We start from the raw sequence: 18,916 nt of genomic DNA, 5'->3' as shown, positions 1-18,916 counted from the left end.
TGCTGGCCTCCTGATGGCCATCTTCCAAGTCTGCACCAGGCCCATGCCCCATCTCTCCAGGTATCTTCCCAGCTGCACCCTCCACAACACACATGGTCACCTGGACCTGCCCACTGGGTCCTGGGCACCCAGTGGGTGGGTGTAAAGGGGGTCTGGATCAGGCCCAGGAAAGCATGCCAGGTGCACATAAAAGCACAGCTGATGTTCTCGTATCGGCAGCTGACCCTTTCCATCTCCACTCTCCTGAGCATGTCAGCATTAGACATGCGATCTTGTCAACAATACCCAGAGATGTGCAGAAGAGAATTTGTCACCAAAGAGTCCAGCCAGCGTCTCTAGCCATCAGTCAGCATCCAGGCCTCACAAGAGTATAATAAGGCAGGGAGGACCAGGGTCGGAAAGACTCTGCCTTTGTCCTTGTGTTCAGATATCAAGCACCACACTGTCTTGCTCAGCGAACGCATTGACCCATGTGAGCGTTGAGGTCCAAGATGAAGTCAGTAGATCAATGGATTACGCTGCCAAGGTAGGTGAACTGCTCTACAGCTTTCACACTCTCACCATTCAACCACGCAGATTCAATAACAGCTTTACTGGATTTACTGGATTTACTGGAGCATCTTTGGATTTGTTTTTCCTTGTTACATTTTGAGCCACCAAGTATCAAGTTGGGCTTTGTCATTGTGTTATTTTCTACAGTCCAATAAAGTCATTAAATTTGTCCCTACTTCTTGAATGAAAGCAGAGGAAGGAACGATATTAAAAAGAGCTGAAGATTAGAGATTGTTTACAATCTTTTCATATATTGGGCACAACTGCAGACATGAGCTTATCTAACCAAGTGAGGTTTTAAAAGTGGACAGTAGATAGGATGAGTCAATTAATGTTTAATAATGATGTGGAAGGATAACATTATTTCCCCTGACCAAGGAGACCATCCGGGATAATGACAGTGCAGTGATAAAAAAATGACCATATAAGATGAATCGAAGTAAGAAAGTGGATAAAGGGAAGAATGGCAGGTTTAAAGTTCTTGAGAAAGTTCAAAAAAAGGGTTTATGTTAACTGTATACATAAGACAACTTAAAGGAGCTGAGGTTTCATGTAATTAGAGGAGGATGATGCTGTGTTTTTCATTGCTTGAAAATGCATCTTTAATATTAAGAGGTAACCTCACATGCCAGATAGACGGTTTCATATATCCATTGCCTGTGATACATTTCAAATCCACCCAGGAAACCTCCCATACCAAGTGTCTGGAAGGGGCAGGACTTTTAAACATTCTCAGAGGGTGATTGGATGAACATTTTGTGCGTCAAATTCATGGGGCCAATCAGAGCAACAAGAAAAAATGAGGTTGTAGGTATGCACAATTCCTGTAAGTAACATGAGCACAAATAAAAATATGCTTAAACAGATTGAAATAGAAATATCAGTAGGTTTAAAGTTTCTTAAAGCAATGCTTCATTTCAGAAAAAGAGTAGAGTATTTTCCTCTGAGTTATAATGGAGAAAGAACATTTAGAGAAGCAGCAGTGGGAGGACAGAGGGAGGGAGGGAAACTTTATCAGCAAAGCATTTTTCTTAGTAGATAAACACAACTTTAAATGCCATCTGGGGAAAACCCGACACTTTAATTTCCATCTAATTTTTCTTGGTAATACTCTGAGTCCCAGTTATCTACGATGTAGCGCATCAGAACAAGCTGCCAAACAACATCTCTGGTTACATCCTTAAACAGTCTCTTGGCATTTATGTAACTTAATAACTGTATTTCAGAGTGTTTGATTTATGTATTTGAGGAGATAATCGATGGTGAAAAATGTGAAATTGAAGACAGAGAAAACTGTGCATTTTGAGCAGTGGCGTTTTCTCCCGGAAGCCAAGGGAGGACAGGTGTCCCTGGTCTTTAAAGACTGTGAATGTCGTTTTAATGAAACATTTTTTTGGCATGTTTATGTTTATTTTTTCCTTGCTGTCACTCCTATCTCGTATTTTTATATTTTTTTTCCCTGTACATGTTTGACCCCTCTATATGTCATGTGTTAGATGTGTAGTGAAACTACAGTGGCCATGAACTATTTTGCTCTTTCCATATATCCAAGAATAACAAAGGAAGTTGTCATCCACTTGATGACAACAAAGGATGAAAAGCATAGTGCTGCAGAGTGGAAATTACAGATAAAGCAGAAATATACTCCACCATGTACACCATGTATCTTCAAGATGTTGTCTTTAACTTCTCCTCCTCAACAGTTTTCTCCATGCCATGCCACTGATTTTAAAGACCCTGTAAAGTGAAAATAAATCTGTATTTAGGTGTGTTGTATGACAGGTCACTGTGTTATGAACCCCCAGGTCAAATTTCACTCAATAAAACATCTCCAGGTTTTTCAAATTAAGCTAGAAAATCATAAAAAATGAGGCAGTAAAATCTGCTCCAGGATGGTGTGGGCATGTCTGTTGAATGAGCTTAAGCCAGTCCACACACTAGAAACTCGACTCACTCACACCATTATCCTGCCTCTTGAAATATTTGTTGACCTCACAAGAAGAGACAGAGTCCATTGTCTGGCTTAAATCTCTGCCAGATACTTTAAATTATGCATAGACCACTGTGGCTGATAGATTTAGCTAATTTACCTCACGAACAAAAAAACAGCATTTTACGGACTGTAAACTTTCAATAAAGGCAATGACATCAGCTAACAACAGGCTGTACTGAGATGAACTGCTCTGTGGTTTTATATTGTAGTGTTAGAGGGGCGGGGTCATTCCCCACTGTCGGCTCATGACATCACGAGCCCACATATTGACCCCGCCCAAATTAAACCCAGCCAGGAAAGGGTGAAAAACTTTCTAACAGTTCAATTCAGTCACATGTAGATCTCAGTGTTTTCACATGTTTACAGCAACCATATTCCAGCATATCTAGTGTGTTAGGATAAAAACTTTGGATTTCACTTTACAGGGTCTTTAAGTACCCTCAGTGTCATCATTTAGACTTTAGACACTAGACCCAGAGTCTCTTTATCAGATCAAGACGGTACAATACTAGTTTGGGCAACCATCTTCAAGACTGCAGTGTGAAAGGTCTGATCATTAATTCCTCTGAATGTTGATAACACTGCAAGAGGTATTTTAATGCAGACCAAACAGATCACCATCTAATCTTAAGGGTCTGTTTTCTCTGCCAAGTGAGCTGCACTGCAAATGACAGTAATATTGGAGAATTAAGGACAGTGTTGTACAAGTTCACCTGAAAAATGAGGGAGCTCAAGGATCAGTTAGCAGGGATTAAAAGAAAAAAGTTCAAGTTCATTTGTTTGTTTTGTTGTTTTTTGCTCGAATAAGCTCCATCTTTTCTGTAGTAAAGTATTTTCAAGAAGCCATTTACTCCCAGTTTTTTTCACAAATTAAGGCCAAAAATTACTGAATTTCTAACTAGTTAAAACTTGGCTGAAGTTCAACAGAAATTTTCATAGTAACTTACCTAATCATGCTCAGGTAGAGGATCCCAACATAAAGGAAACATGCCCTAACTCCCTTTTATATGCAAATATTATCAGTCACACAATATCTATGAAGGAGGCGGTACGTCACAAATGGTCAGTGTAACCCTGAAAGGAAAGAATAGAAGACTTTTTACTGCAACTTAGAAAAATAAAATCCACTTTCTTTAAAAGCTGTTCAGAGATTAGAGCTGAGCAGAATCTGAGAGATCTCTCTCTTAACTTTAACCTTGGTCAGGCCTCCATCACTTCTTCAACCCCTGATTTATAACCTCCTCCCTCTGTACTTTATCCATGACCCTCTTGGGGAATGACATCAGTGTGGACAAATCCTCAGAGCAAACAACTTCAGGGAAGAGGGAAAGGTCATCGTGTGTGTCTGTGTGTGAGAGTCCGTATAGACTTTAATCAAATCCTTGATTCCAAGTATGAAAAACTTTTTTTATTTTTCTATCAGCTTCTCATGGTATTAGGAGCAGATATTAGATTTTATATGCTGAAGCCAGAAGCGCTGTAACTGTTGATCTAAACCACTGTATCATTCAGGCAACCTCCATGTTTTCTGAAGATTTCATGAATGCTTGAGCTGCCTGATTATGATGGGTGGCTATTTGTTTAAATTAGACCCAACTTTGCACATGGTGTCTTTATTAGGGCTGTCATTATTAACACACTAAACACAGGGATTAGGGTCGATAAGGTGGTTACGGTCCATAGTGCATTATATTTTTTTTATCATGTGCTTTATTGTTCCTTTCAGCACACCTTGGTTAAACTGGGATTTCATTTCAATTCAAAAACTTTCATTTGCAATGATGACTCTTCACTTCTTTATGCATGGTTTTTATATTTTAACTTTTTTCCCCAATTGTGTTTTTGATACTGGCTTGAAATTACCGGTACCTTTTTTAATTACCGTAAATCTCTTTGTGGTCTCAATATGGCCATGCTTAAAGCAGCCTGAAATTTTTTTCATCAAAATGCAAGGTGGATTTTTTTTTGCTACCTTCCTTTGTCTCCAGCTCTATTTTGGGATTAGTCTAAAGACAGCGGAACAAAAAGAAAGATTACCAATAACTTCTTATGCCAGTTGGGTTAAAATTCAAAAGCTTTTAAAAAGTTGTTTCTCTGTCATTTCCCTAGTTTTTAAAGTATTTATTTCAGCGTAGTAGATTTGAAAAGAAAAGGGATTAACGCCATTCTTTCTGGATGTCTTTTCATTTTGTGCACGTGTACACAGACAACTGAACTGTTCTTTCACTAATTAGAGGAACTGTTACTGAAATCCTTAAGCTTTTGATTGTCTGGATGTGTGCTGTGGCAGCTTGAACAAAGCGTCCCCAAACAAGATAGTCTTACTTTAATCTCTTGTGTTTGTCGAAGAGGGTAACAACAAGGAAGAAGGAAACAAGTCTGATCCATTTCAGAGAAGAATCTTATCAGATAATCTTGTTTTTCTTTGTTTGGAGCCAATCAAGGCTAACAGATCCTTATGATAGAAAACATAAGGTTTATTACTGTGCTGGAATTGAATTCAGCTGTGTTCACCTGCTGCATTTATTAACGTTAAGACAGTCTTCTATTGGCTTAAATTCACCAGGGCTCTGCTGAAAAAAGCAGAGAGTAAGGCTGCCGTCACATCCAAATAATGAGTGCCATCTCTTCTTTTATAGCGCCCTACACTGTGATTTAATGCTGTACTCTGGGAGAGCTGAGCTGGATGCCTTGAGCAGAACTTAACACTTTTTCTCACAGTCTCATAAGGGAACCTGTTGAAGATGATTCAACATGTATCTGAAGGAATGAGGGGCGCACAGCGTGAATCAAAGGATTAGATTTATAGAGAGTGGAGGTGCTAAAGAAATCCCATGGAGGAGGCTTTAGGTATGCTGCAGGGGCTTGTGAGCATCCTTTTACGTCATGGCTTCTCAGATTTCTTACTGTCTAAGAGAAAAACAAAAACAGAATTGTTTGTTTAATAACATGAAATATTTCTCCTGGTTTTAAACATTTGAATATTCAAGCATATTTGGAACAATACTGGTACAAGGGATGGGACCTCTTGATGTGGTGCATGCACATGTCATATGATGCACATGTGTGTGTGGAGAAAACAGGCTATCACACATGCAGTATCCACAGCTCAGTCCAGGTGGCAGTAATTCTTGTAAATGCCAAAGATCCTGGGGGGGGGGGGGGCAAGGCTTTGACTGATCTGAGGTTGCCAAAATTAGATTTGCAAATATTGATTAACAACATAATCAAAGCTATAATTAAGATGTTTATGCAAAGGTCTTTTGACAAGAGAAGCATGCATAGGCCTTTTGTAAGGTTTTATAAGTGAAGCATTTACCGTAAAATCTATGTTGATTTTTGATGGCATGTGTCACTTTTTCTTCTCTCTTGGGTTCGGGGGGGGGTCTCTGCTTTTCTTAGATACATGTAGGGGGGGCACCAAGGAAAAATGGTTGGGAAACACTGTTCTAAACTATGTTTAGAGCTTGACTGTGCAACACAGGGTTGATGTTTTACAAGTTTTTAAGACAATAAGTCCAGGTGAGACAAAGTGTTTAAAAGCAGCTTAGGACTCAGAAGGCTTAATGCCTCTTATGATACACTGTACTTGATTGATATGAGGGGTTCTTTTTGTACGCACAGCTTTGTAAAGATTTGTAAAAAAAAATAATTATATCTAAATAGAAACTGTCTATGCTAAGTCCACCACACAGCTAAAAGGGCATGATATTGTACTCACGTAGAAGTACAGTTACACTGGTTAAAACTTAGTGAAGTACAAGTAAAAGTAGTAGACTATAAACCTACTCAAGTAAAAGTGAGAATTACTCCATCTAAAGTGTGCTTTAAAGGGATACTTCAACATTTCGGCAAATTCACCCATTGCCATAATTCCTATAGTCTTAGTAATAGGTTTGTTTCCTTTAGTTGTCGGTGCAAGCTGTTTCTAGATCTGGGGAGACCGATAAACTTGCTGCACAGCTAACGCTATGGAAGCAGATGGTATTTTTTTGGTTTCCCTCATCAAACTCATCAAATACACAATCCAAGAACTCCAAAACGCTCTCGTGGACAAGTTGTGACCTGTACATTCGCCACGCTGTGAAATAATAATGTCTAATTATGTAACATTACGACACATGAAGCAAATACTCTGAACTATTTCTTGAGTATACCACTGGGCGGAGTGACACAGTGCAGTAGCCATGTCTGGAGTGTAGTTCCAGCTTTGCATTTAACTTTAAAACATCTCTGTCTCGTAATGTTCCATGATTATTTCATAGTGTGGTGAATATACTCAATAATAGATTAATTAATATTAATAAATTAATAAATAATACTCAATTACAGTACTTAGAATAAATGTAATCAGTTACTTGCACCCATGCAGCACAGTTTCACCTTGATTTTTATACATTTTCAGAACCAGTCAAACTGAAATCTCAAACTGCAACCCAGGTGATTTTCTTGAATTGGGCTGCGTAAATTCTGTCATGTCTTTACGGGAGACAGATTTTGTATTCAAAACTGTTCACCTGATGGCACAGCTGCCAGGGTGTCAAAATAACATTCATTCTTCAGTCACCGGGCCCTCTCTCTACCAGTGTTAAAGGAAAATCCAAGAAATCTGAACTTATACTCTTTAACGCAACACATATTGCACACAAAATGCAACATGTCGATTAAGCCCAACATCTGAGAGACAAACAAAAGTTATCAATCCTGTTTTCCAGTCACAGCACCCATGGCTTCGAGAATTAACTTGCTCACACAGAGAAATGTGAACAGAAAGGGAGATGGATTTGGCAAGGTGGAGATTTGCACACAAGTCAAGATCAATACAGAATAATATAAAGACAAATACAAAGGTTTTATGCTGTTGAGGGAAAAAAAGGGCGTTTCTGTGGTCAAATGGGAGAAAGTATGATCGATAAAAATAAGGTTAAATGTTAAAAATGTAGGGTTTTGATGCATTTAATGCCTTTTCTTTCACCAGCTTGTCAATGTCTTGCACATTTTTGGTGCAAGAAAAATATATGGTGTGTTTATGTCTATGTTGTAGCTGTACATGCCCCCTCCTAGCAGACATTATACACAGTTTTACAGAGCATAATGCAACATGCAACACCTGACAGCAACAATGAAGATGTATGTCTCTCTCAGTCACAAAGAAAACTAAACACACACTCAATCTTTCCTCTTTCCAGCCGACAACAGCTCTGGGAATTAAATGGCACACACAAACATGGACACACACGCACACTTGAATCTCAATAACATGATAACCAAACATCTCCCATCATCTTTCTGGAGTAGAAACCCAAGCTTGAATACAGAGTTTATAGTTTAATTCATAGCGGCTGCTTCAGATGTTTTTCCCTTATTTTCAAGTATCGGCGTTGCAGCAGCCCGCTCACTACGCGCTCAGAGAACATAATACACATGTACGGCCTTGTTTTAAGCAGTAATCTTTCAGAGGCAATTGGCCCTATCCGGCAGGCCGCCACATCTTATGCCACCCGGTAACAGCTTTCCCAAGCTTCTGATAGGCTAAGATGCCAGATGGCTAACGATGATGGATAGTTTATTTACTGAGCTGAAACAAGGTTGTGAAAAGACGTGGAGAAGAGGGGGAAAAAAGAATTTCTGCAGGCAAGGCTGATGCTGTCCTTAGTTTTTTTTTAGATTGTGTCCTTGCTGGTTTGATTCCTTGATGGTTTGTGCGTTTGTTTCTCGTTCAAGTCATTTGCAGTGTGATTTCTTTGTTGTTTTCTTCTTTCTTAGATGGTTTTGAGGACTCATCTGTTATTCTGGCCTTCACAGATGTTTCATGTCTTTCTTCCTTTCTTTTCTTCATCTTACTTCAATTTTGTTTGCCGGTGCCGCTGTATTTTTTCCTCACTTTTAACTATTTGTCCGTCATATTTCTTCAGGTTTTTGTCTGGGATTAGACTGCACGAATAAATGTAACTTGTGTAAAGTTTTTAACCTTGTGATTAAAGTGAGAAGTTTGAGACTTTGCAGAATATTCTGTAGCAGAACTGTGCTTGTTTGGGTGTTTGCTTATCTTGTCAGTGTAAGACAAATATTTTTAGCGGCTAATATCTGAGTTCATGTGTGAGAGTGTTTACCTGCATTGTCTGTGTGTTACAAAGGCTCCTATTTTTATGTCAGGTTTGACCCCATTAACACTGCTAGAGTGACCTCAATGACCTTCCTTTTATTGTCAGTCTAATGATGTAAGAGGGAAAAGGAATCTGTTAGAGGGAGGCAGGATTTATGCAGGACAGGATGTTGGACTGTGAAACCAATAAATTAGGAAAGTGCAGTCAGACATTTGTGTGTTACTTCTCTTATTCAGCTCTAGTTCCCCAAAGTGAAACCTGCATTTTTCATCCACTTTATCTTCTTTTTGGTGTTCATCGTTTCTTTCCTTAATTGAAATCCAGCAACAAAAGACAACATCAGACTGCAATGTCTTTTTATTGTTGGAGACTGAAGAAAATGGAACAAAAGGAAGTAGGAGTGGAGACACAAAGTGGATGAAATAAATTCAAAGTTAGGAAAGAAGTCTGAGAGTCACTGAGTGCATTCAAATGCTGTCAGTGCACCACAGTAATCTGACTTCTGTCGTGGCTGTCAGAAACATTCTTCAACAGGGATAGGAAGTTTAGGGAACCTACAATCTATGATTTAACTCAAGGCCTTCAATTTACAAAGCAGTATATTGGAATCTGGTTGAAAGGTCTCTGAGTTAATCTAGTCATGGTATACAAATAGTGCATTTAAGTAAACCCTATTATCACTGTTCCCTCTAAGGTGTTTTACAGCACAATTGTGCACTGCACTCTTTAAATCAGTCTGCTGACAGCAATGATCTAAGGATGTCTGGGGCTGGATTATAAAAACAAAACTGTTAAACAAATGCACTCACTATCTAATTCAGGGGTGTCCAAACTATGGCACAGGGGCCAAATGTGGCACACGGTCCATTTTTATTGCCCCCCCCCCCAAAATAAAACGTTTTAAATGACATTAAATATGGCCCTCAACAGCTTGTACTTGACTGTATTAATCTTCTTAGTTTCAGCACTGTAAACAAACATTTTGACAAGTTTGTATGCTGTTTTTGTAACAACTAAATTTAGACAACACCATAAATAGTAAACACTGGCAGCCAAAATAATAAAGATATCTTGAGTTATCATGCTCTAATGGATGACAGCAGCAAATAGCAGCACAAATGATAATCTAGGAGCGGAGCCAGTGGTAGCCAGAGCCCACTATGGCCCCCTGAAATATGATTGGCCTCCCCAAAATTCTCGAAGATGATTGGTTATTAACTTTGTCAGCCATCTCCTGGCCATTCAAGCACACCCAATCACTGAACATATTTTAACTATATTATATCGTTCTTACTTACTTTAATATCAAGGTATGATATATGAAAGTAGCTCCACCATTCTAATATATTTCTGTATGTGGCCCCAAATAGAAAAAGTTTGGACACCCCTGATCTAATTCATAAAAATGTCATTTTCTGTATTTCTTTTGATCTTGTAGTCTAAAATATTTAATTTTTAATTTCGTTTTGTCGTCCTTCTTACTTTCAATTTTCTGTTAACTCTAATAAATGTTATTCAGTTACGACTTTGAAATAATAGCTTAGAAAGGTACTGCAGGGAGCGCAGATGGTCGGGTGGTTTGAGGCGCTACCCATGTATGTGGGCGGCCTGGGTTCAAATCCGGCCTGTGGCCCTTTACCGTATGTCTCTCCCCACTCTCTTCCCTGTTTCCGGGTCTGTCCACTGTCCTTCCTCTGTCAAATGGAGGCATGGAAAGGCCCAAAGATAAATCTTTAAAAAAAAAAAAAAAAGAAAGAAAGAAAGGTACTGGAGCCATTGCCCCATGCTCTATCATGGGGCAATGGCTCTAATAGGAATTGTCTGTTTAGCAATGTTTTTGTAACAAAATATTGAGGGTAATTCGAAATGTATATTTATGGACACTAATGGGACATCTTTGATAGTAGAGCTGTATGAATAAAAGTTTGTTTTTGTTTTTTTTTGTTTTTTTTTTGTAGAAATTAAATTTTATTAATTAAACAATTCTTTGTACCATATTGTTTTGTTTTTGTTTTTGGTCATGTGTTAACAAGGAAAACCTGTTCAAAAGTGTCCATTACTCAACCAAAACTGGCAAAATGATCATGTGGGTGCACTTGTTTTTGTTCCCTAGAGTCTATAAGACACAGAGAAGAGGAAATTTAAAACACCACCCCTGTGAGATACGACAAAGTTTTAACCAAATGCACAATATGTTGAGTTGGTGGTAAGCAGGGATTTTGAAGTGCATTTTATTTATGATTATTTTGAGTTGTTGTGTTTTTAGTCACTGTTGCTGGGTGTCCATGAGCCGTCACAGTCAGACTTAGTCAGTCAGAGATTTTCCTCTTTCTAACAGCTGTAACATGACCAATTTACTTCATATTTTGCACTTTTAATTAATGTGTTAAGCCCTTAATATTCCAAACAGCCAGAATACCGGCTGGTACAGAACAAAGGCATAGGTTAGTTATGTCTTCACAGGGCCTCTAGAAGTCCAAGACCCCAGGCCATTGCCTACTTTTGCCTTGTGGTAAAGTCTGCCTCTAATTGGTGGGGAAGATGTTATTGCTCTCCTCCTGACCGGCCCCAGCATGAGTTTCATCCATAAACTAGCTCCACTGTCCGTGAACTACAGTGGCAGATACCAACGGAGTCCATACTTTCCGGGACTTGTATATCTACTGTTTTACCTTTTTTCTTGTTGCTCTTAATGGTCCAAAATGAATGTAAAAGAACATTAATCCAATCATTTAAAAGCCCTACCCCTTCCAAACAACAACAGCAACAAATCTTAATACACTGGTTTAAATCACTCTACAAAGACTAACATTTTAATGTAAGACATCTAGGTAATAACCCTGTTACTAAATGATGTCCAAACTTAAATGTGTATCTGTGATGGAAAAATAGGTGATACAAACTAAACACAAAAGCACAACAGGCAGAAAGAGACAGAATGCAGATAAGGTGGAGAGCTAGAGAGAACTGTTGTCCAGCTGCCAGAGTACAGTAAGGGATAGAAAACATGCTTAGCAGTGATACTAAAACCCTTTGAGATACACACAAATCCATACATAAACAAAGCACCAGTGGCCGTAGATGGTGACAAGACACCAGTACAAATCTGCTTACTGTCTGCTGGGAACAATACAAAAGCTCCAATGTGTCAACCTCTCTCACACACACATGCGTGTGTGCTCACTCCCCCTCACACACACCAGTCTGTGGGATTTAATTGGGTCCTTTCAGTTTACCACTGAGTTGACGGCTCAAAGCAATTACAGACACAGACAGTCCTCGGCACTCTGCTGAGGAGCGCTTGATTTTCAGACAGCCACACCTGAGGGGCACTTGTCATCTATAACCTGAACAGCAGAGGGGTGCTTGTTTTGTTGACAAGCACCACTGATGATAACTTGTTTTACAAAGAACTCTGTGAGGGGTGCTTGTTTCCTTACGTACCGGGGACACCTGAAAACATTTGTTCTCTGTTGAGGTTCAAACACAGCAGGAGACGTGTACCAGAGTGCCACTCAAAGAGGATTGTAGTGACAGGGGATAAAAAAGATTCATGTCTAATACGTGATGTACAGGGATAAAGTACTGTACATATAGTTAGATGACTTGGAGCCTGCCAATTCTGCAGTGACTAGATTTTCTATTTTGTTTCATCCAAGCAGACATCACATTCTCTATGCCACCACTCTGGGGTCTTGTTTATCATCCTACCTTATGTGCTTTGTTCTTCATGCTGCATCTGTTGTACATTCTCCCATTTATAATTCTCTAAAATGTATTATTTTACCTTTCATAAAGGTTGAAGTTAGTCTTGATGTTGGGAAATCTGTGAAAAATCCAAAATTTGACACATACTCTTCGTGGACAAATTTATTTGACAGCCTGATCATTACACCACCAGGGACTGTGATGACATTGTATTCAGTTACGTGAAATTTAATAAGGAGTTGGCCCCATTTTTGTGACTATGACATTTCTCTTTAAAGGCTTTCCACATGATTTTGGAGTGTCTCTGTGGGATTTTGTGCCCATCCATTCTATAGAGCAGGGGTGTCCAAACTATGGCCCGGGGGCCAAATGTGGGCAGTGGCCCATTTTTATCAGCCCCCCTAAAAACTTTGAATTAAATTAATCATGGCCTTCAACAGAGCAGGAAGTTTGTGCTTGACTGTATTATTCTTCTTGTTAACCAGCCAACTGGACCTACAAGATCAATGAAGGTAAATGTGCTTTATTTTGTAAGCAGAAGAGAGCAGAAATCATTTTAATTGATACTTTTTGTAACACTGTGTAGCCTACAGGGGCGAGTACTAGTTTAGCCTAAAGCCCTATGTTCCTGGCACAGACACACCCCCGCTCTATAACTCCATGGTGCACTGAGGTAAAATAACTCGTAGCACGGACCAATATTCTTGTTGCAGGTTGTCAAGAACTGACTGTTTTGTTTTATATCCTTTTGATAACTACTAGCATAATCAGTGACCAAAAAGTCCCAATTACTCAATTGTCTATTGCATTTCAAGGTGGACGCTAAGATACACTGGTACAGAATAATACAAGCTATATTATTATGTTAATTTCACTGAATATCTAGACAGCATCCTTATCTTAAATCTTCTTTGACCAGGCGGTCTGACACACTTTATTCTACCGTATAGCATGTGTGTTTCATCATTACCTTAGGTTATTACCCTTTTCTAAAATAGCTAAATGCTGTGCTAGCAGGGATGCATGCACACTGACCATGTCCAACTACAAACCCCTGATCATAGGCATATGTCTGCTCTGCAAATGTTTTCATTGTTACATGTTAGATGCATTCAGATCTTAAAATGCATACAAGCAACTATTTATGCAACCTTCTGCATTTAAGCACTACTTTAACACACACCATTTACATGATCCTCCCCTGGACTGCTCTCTTTAAAGGGATGAATAGTAATGGAATTTCTTTCAGCCTCAATAAATCAGCAAAATTTAGCAATGTGATTAGTTATGATTGATGTGTGTGCATGTATTTCACCCAAATCGAGATTCTTTTTTCAGTAATGAAAATCTCTGATGATCATTTTCCAAAATATCCCATCTCCCCAAAATGTGGATGAAACCTGCTCCATGGCTGGTCGATATTACACCCCTGGAATAAATCATGAATGTTGTACCGTGAAGCATGAGTCTGAAATGCACAATGTGCCCTGGGTGGAGTGATAAAAGAGAACACCATAATTCAATCTATTGAGTATCAACAAAAAGACCAAAAAAATAAAAAAAGGAAAAAATGCTCCAAAATGGGAACCCACTGTTCACATGAAAAAGCCAGCTCTTTAATGGGCTCATGTCACAAGGGGCAACACTGACTGGCATCTCATGGCTACTATACTTGATAAAAAGAATATCAAACTATTGATTTACTGATAGAACATGTTTCAGAAACAAGGGCTTACAATGAGTCTTCCCCAAAGGCTTACATGGTTGAACCTTCAAGATCAGGAGCTTGGATATTGGAAGGAGCCTGAAGTAGCCCAACTTGTCTTTGTTGTTGAAAGGATCTAACTGACTTGGGTTGGGCATCTGATCATGATGCCTTCACAATTTCTTTTGAAAAATTTCAAACATCTCCCACTGAGAGGAGACCCAAGAAGTAGACCAACAACTCCCCTGAAGGATTATCATCTCCTCTGGCCTGGAATCACCTCAGGGATCCCACAGGGTCAACTGGGAAATGTTACTAGGAAGAAGGATGTCTGTTCTACCTCGCTCAGCATGTTGCTACTGTGACCCAGCCCTGTAAAAGCTTAAGAGGATTGAAGGCTTAATGTTGTGTTGGGGTTGTTAATAGTGTAATAAATTGAATGCTGTGTATTTGGAAGCTGATCACAGAAAATAATAACAAGGACAGCTTTTATCTGAATGCTGGAGGCTAAAACAAGTGTTAAGAAATATTGCATGCGGTAAGTTTTCATACAAACTCATTATTGCAATATAATCAAAGGTTAAGTTGCAAGAAAATGTCAGCCCAGGTTATATGTGGTTCTGTGGAGAGACATTAAAACGTCAGTGGTGAAGATGGATTCCGGGATGAGTTGGTGTTGAAGGAATATTGTGCCTGAATTCCTGCTGAGGTGTGCGTCCAATAACGAAAAAGAAAAGAAAGCACCCCATCAAAGTGAAATATAAGTGTGATCTTTGACCAGGTTAGAGCTGAGGGGGTGCTTCATGTACACAGTGAGTTGAGGAACAAAGGCCTTTTGTTGTGCAGGAAAAACCCACAGAAGTGCACTTCTTTTCTTACAGCTCAGCCTTTGAGAGGCTCTTAATTTTTGGACAGGGATGGCTGAGGAGTGATTACAGGGCACAATCACTGCTAAGGGACGCTTGATTTATGTGCACACATCACTGAGGGGGAGATTGTTTATATATTTATTTAGTATGTGGAATGCGTAGGCCGACCCCTTCGATAAACAGATACTCAACGAAGGGGTTGATTTTTTTTTACAGTCACCCCTGAGAGGTACTTGTCACCTATTACCTTGGTATAGTGGGGAGGCTTGTTTTGTTGACAGGCAGCACTCAGGAGCGCTTGTTCTGCAGTAAAAGCACAGGTGAGAGGAGCTTGTTGTGGGAATAGGTACTGCTGAGGTGTGCTCATGTTCAATTCACAATGACAAGAGGTGGATTTTGGGAACAGGTGGCTCTGAAAAATACTTCTGCAAACAGGCTACTGTTGATGCAGCTTCATTTTTTTCATAAGGATGACTACACCAAAATTTGACAAATTTGCATTTGTGAGGAATATAAAAACCTTAACCTTGAATTTCAACAACTGTATTTAGTAGAGAGAATAACTGTAGAATATAGTATGGAAGTAGCCTTGCTGTTGCTTCTATAATCAAGAAAGTTTTAAAAAATGTACAAGAATGTTACTGAAATTCTATCCAAGGGTTTAGAAATGTATATTTCTGCTTTTATACAGTAAACTGTCACTTTAAACAAACACAAAAAGTTACGACCCATGGAAGAATGAGACATGAATCTTTCTGTGTATGGAACATGTTGAATAAAGTCTTACCAAAGATTACTTGATTGCAGTATAGGACACATGTGTCTGGAAGGTCCAGTCAGTATTCCTGGCTACCATTACACCATGAAGACAAAAGAACATTTCAAGCTACTTAGAGAAAATGCTAATGAAAAGTATAAATCAGGGGATGGATACAAAAACATCCAAGGCACTGAACATCCCCAGAGCTCAGTTAAATCCATCATAAAGAAATGGAAGGAATATGGCACATGTGTAAATCTGTCTAGATCAGGTCGTCCTCACCAGTGTTGGGTAGCGTTACTTTTGAAACTAACTCGTTAGATTACTGCGTTACATATTTAGAAAAGTAATTTGTTACGTTATGCGTTACCTACTTCTAAAACTAACGCGTTAAAGTACTTTTGCGTTACTAAATATTAAAACCCTTTAGCCACTCGTTCCACTCGGCGGTTGTAAAAACAACAGATAATGACCACACGTTTGCGTTTAAATGTGCAGACAGTAATGCCAATGTACAGCGTAATTTACAGCCCATAATCTGTATCTGTGCAGCCTGAGAACACTGCTAACAGACTTTTACATCTCTTTAACATGCTCACAACCTGACAACAAGCTGAGCAGAGGCAGACAGAATCACTCAAATGCTGTGCGTAATAACAGCGCGTAATTGGAACAGCTGATTCACTGAAAGCAAAAGGAGCTTTTAAACTTACGTTTCATCAGGATGCTGTTCTTGTCCCTTTCATCCAAAAATCCATCATAATGGGATAATTCCACAGTGGCCTGCTGTCCTCTCTGTAATCTCACTGGCTCCACAAGCTAACAATGCGTGCGTAATGGCACAGAATGTTTACCTTCTGCTGGCACCTGCCAACGTGACTACGGGAAGAGAGAAGGACAAACAGAGCAGATGCCTCAAGGAGCTTCTTTTTTCCTTTCTCTCTTTTTGAAGAGAGAGGAAATGTGTGATTTTTCTTTCAGTAACAGATTACTTTTATGAAAATGTAACTGTTGCCTAGTCAACAGTCAAAGCTTTATGGGATAGTGGCAAAGAGAATGCCACTGTCGAAGAAAACTCAGATTAAAGAGGAGGAGGAAGGATCCTGGACTTTGATGATGAAACTACTGACCGTGCTATAAACCCCCTACATCCTACTGCTACCAATTGAACCCTAAATTTGTATCCTTGCTGTTTAGCTTCTGCCCCTAAATCTATACATTATTTTTTTTCACTTCCTCCACAAAATCCTCCCAGTGAACAGTCCCTTTATAAGATTAACTATGATCGACTTGCCAAACACAACACTGTATCAGGTCTCAGATTAGGGCTAACAAGCTCTTGTGTAAGTTTTCCTCCCAAATCTCCCAGCATCTCCCAGTCACATCACCCTTTAAATGACCTGACTGAGGTTTGCTGCTTATTTCATTGAAGACATGTGACATAGTCAGACTTTACAAAAACTAGCCCAAGCCACATTAATTTATGAAGAGGCGACTCAAAACAGAGATGCTGTTTTCTTTAAAACTCATCATACTATTTGGCTCTTTTTTCCTCTTGCTACTACAGTGATTCATTCCCAATGGAACATTTTCAAGGTATATTTTAAATGCACTCACAAGTACAGTTGAGTCCCACTGTCATTTTCATTGGCCTCTTGTGGCCTAAGAAGCCTTGTCCCAGAAATGATAGCCCTGTTGCACACAGCTCCAAAGGTGCCGCTGCAGCACAAAGATTTCCTGACAGTGTTGGATCTGCCTCAGAAATAAAAAAGCTTTATGTAAACCTAATACATCTCTATGATATTAATACAGTCCTTTGAACCCATATATCAATGGGAGATCCAAATGAAGTGTATTTGGCCTGGGGTGTGGGCCTAACACTTGGTATATTTCTCCATGAGAGACTCAGTGGCTCTTAGTCAGCCTCAGAGTCACTGACACTTGCTGGAAACAAACTGTTGGCCTTACAGCAACAATCAGTGCCTTCCCACAGCCTGCTCAAACCCTTGAGGAGGTTTTGTATTCTGCACACACGCTCACACACACTGGAGCCATTTTCCAACAGAAAAGAAACCCACGTGCTTCACGGGCTCCCACCTGCCTGTCACATTGCTCTGAATGGGTTAAAGGTCCCTTTACACACCAGGGTGGTGCACACCTATAAAGCCCAAGCTTTCTTAGAGTACTGCCCCCTGACTCCCCCAATACAGATGGTGGTTATTGAGTTAAATAATTTATCAGCCTGGGTCAACAAAAGGGTCTCTTTTTCTCTCTCTAGCTGGAACGAAACTGAATCGACATTTACACACAGGTACACAACAATACACACAAGCAAACACACACACGGATAAATAGGAAATGAGGAACAGAAGGAGTAGACAGAACTAGCAATGAATTAAAAACAGGAGAGAAATAACAAAGAACAATGAAGGAATTTTATTTTAACTCTGAAATAAAAGTAACCTAAAAACATCTTAACATTTTGTATGGCATGTTAAAATAAAGTAACCTAAATTAAAAACAGATGGAGTAAAATGTTAGCTTTTTTACCACCTTCCCTGACTGCTATGCATGGTGAATCAGATACCATCCTAAGAAAGACTATGTGGTCCACTTAAGGAGGCATTTGTGGGACAAATAAAGTGTCAAATAATGTAGGACCTTCACCCCTTGACAAGGGATACAACTATGACACTAATGACATAAGAATTTGTCTATTTTTTGCAGTAAATTAACGTGATTCTGAAGATCCATCTATTTCCTTGTCAGAAGGTGCTTAGCTGGTCAAAAAGCTCCTCCATTGCAGTGTGCCAGGTGTAGATAAGATTAGCTCTGAGATGCTGATGGCCCAAGTCATTGTAGGTCTGTCATGGTTGACATGTCTCTTCAATGTTGCATGGAGGTCTGGGACAGTGCCTGTGGAGTGGCACAGCTGGGTGGTGGGTCCCATCTTTGAAAAGGGGGACCAGAGGGTTTGCTCCAATTATAGCGGTAACACACTACTCAGCCTCCTACAGAAAGTTTACTCTAGGGTGCTGGAAAGGAGATTCTGGACAATTGTCAAATGTCAGAAACTTGTGCAACAATGTGTATTCCATCCTGGTCATGGGACAGTGGACCCGCTCTTTACCCTTGCACAACTTCTTGAGGGAGCATGTGAGTTTGTTCACCCAGTCTTCATGTGTTTTGTGGACTTGGAGAAGGCTTACAATTGTGTAATTT

The sequence above is a fragment of the Cheilinus undulatus genome, linkage group 6 (assembly GCF_018320785.1).
Source record: "Cheilinus undulatus linkage group 6, ASM1832078v1, whole genome shotgun sequence".
Taxonomy (NCBI): domain Eukaryota; kingdom Metazoa; phylum Chordata; class Actinopteri; order Labriformes; family Labridae; genus Cheilinus; species Cheilinus undulatus.
The sequence above is the reverse complement of the archived record's forward strand: the minus strand, read 5'-3'. Positions refer to the sequence as shown.